At 44.9% G+C, this 1949-nt stretch overlaps 1 non-coding gene across 1 annotated transcript; it reads left to right on the top strand.

Annotated features, from left to right (window-relative positions):
• The first annotated feature begins 1484 nt into the window (after positions 1-1484).
• On the top strand, positions 1485-1588 carry LOC116466133 (U6 spliceosomal RNA). The gene has a single exon (XR_004247386.1). It is a non-coding gene; the product is annotated as a U6 spliceosomal RNA (small nuclear RNA).
• Positions 1589-1949: the final 361 nt, after the last annotated feature.

Genomic DNA, 1949 nt, shown 5'->3' with positions numbered 1-1949 from the left:
GAGAGCTGGGGGGTGTAGAAGGAGGTTCTCCTGGAGGAGAGAGAGACAGAAGAAACCTCTGTGAGACAGACGCTGAGGGCAGCACCAGCCAACAGAACTTTCTGCAATGATGGGAATGTCCCATATCCGCTCCATCCGATGTGGTATCCGATGTGGTATCTGATGTGGTAGCCATTAGCCATGAGTGGCCTTTGAGCACTTCAAATGTGGCTGGAGCAAACTGAGAAACTGAGTTTTCAATTTTATTTCATTTTAATTCATTTAAATTTAAGTTGCCATAAGCTTAAGTAGAAGAAGCAAGGTAACAACAGCACCCAACATGAAACCAGAACTGGATGCTTCCTGGCTTTGCAGACTCTCTAGGGTTCCAAGCCTCTCAGTCTCTTCCCAGGCCCATGACTGAGGCTCAGCCTGAGGCTGCCTCAGACTTCTTTCTGGGAAAAGTCGTGCTGCGGAAAAGGAAGGTTCCCATGCTGGGGAAGCGGAGCTCAGCTCTGTATTGATATTATTCTTATCTTGCTCCTTCTACTTGTGCTAACCACTTAAATTTAAATAAACTAAAATGAAATAAAATTTAAAATTTCACTCTTAGTCACTCTAGCCATGTTTCTTTCTTTCTTTTTTTTTTTTTTAACTCCTCCTTGCAGGGGAGCTCTAACTCACAGGCTGTGCGCCCAGAGTCCGCCAAGCCGCATTTCATGTGCTCTGTGGACTCAATGGCTAGTGGCTGCCCTGTGGGCATGGCAGATGTAGGACAAAGGGCTCCTATGGCTGCTCCTCATGACTTTGAGCTTTGTGACTTTGAATGAGTCATGTGACCTTTGTGCTTTCATTCCTTTACTTTACTCACGCCACAGATTGACAGCGAGCTGCTGCAGCCCAGGCTTCGGGTGAGGCTGTGAAGGTGAACAAAACACACAGTCTCTGCCATCTCAGAGCCCACAGTGTGTGGGGAAAGACAGTTATTAGTGGAATATGCGCTAAAGAATGCCTGGGTGCCCTGAAGAGCACAGTTGCCTGGAGCACAGTTTCCAGATAGCATAAAGCAAAGAAAGCTGATCTAGATCCTGGTGTGGGGGTCAAGGCCCAAGGAGTGCCCTCCCAGGGGAAGCAATGCTTATGCAGAGAGCCGAAGTCGGAGTGGGAATTGAAACAGGTTTAGGTGTAACTCACCTCTAGTTACATACCCCAGAGAAAATGAAAATGTATGCCCACCCAGAAATGTGAACACGAATGTTCGTAGCAGCATTATTCACAATAGGCAAAACAGTGGAAGTTAGCCAGGAGTGATGGCGTGCACCTGCAAAAGGGGTGAGGCGCCTGTAGAAAGGGGGTTGGCGCATGCCTGTAGTCCCAGCTGCTTGGGAGGCTGAGGTGGGAGGATCACTTGAGCCCAGGAAGTGGAGTCTGCAGTGACCCATGATCATACTGGACTCCAGCCTGGGTGACAGAATGAGACCATCCTTTACCAAAAAAAAAAAAAAGTGCTCACTTTGGTAGCAGATATACTAAAATTGGAATGATAAAGAGATTAGCATCACCCTTGCAAAAGGATGACATACAAATTTGTGAAACATTCCATGTTTTTAATAAATTTTTTAAATTAAAAAAAAAAGTAAAAGAAAAAAAAAGAGAAGTGGAAACAACCTAAATGTCCATCAGTGGATGCATGGATAAACAAAATGTGGTCTATCCATGCAATCAAACATTACTCAGCCCTAAAAAGGAATGTAGGACTGGCACGTGCTACATGGATAAACCCTAAAAAAATCATGCGAAGTGAAAGAAGGCAGTCACAAAAAAACACATATTATATAACTCCATTCATATGAAATGTCCAGAGGAGGAATGTCTACAGACAGAAAGTAGATTTGTGGTTGCTTAGGGCTGGAAGATAAGAGGATGGCCACTAAAGGGCACAGGGTTTCCATTTCAGGTGATGAAAATGT

Source organism: Hylobates moloch, unplaced genomic scaffold, assembly GCF_009828535.3.
Source record: "Hylobates moloch isolate HMO894 unplaced genomic scaffold, HMol_V3 SCAFFOLD_3, whole genome shotgun sequence".
Taxonomy (NCBI): domain Eukaryota; kingdom Metazoa; phylum Chordata; class Mammalia; order Primates; family Hylobatidae; genus Hylobates; species Hylobates moloch.
The sequence above is the reverse complement of the archived record's forward strand: the minus strand, read 5'-3'. Positions and strand labels throughout refer to the sequence as shown.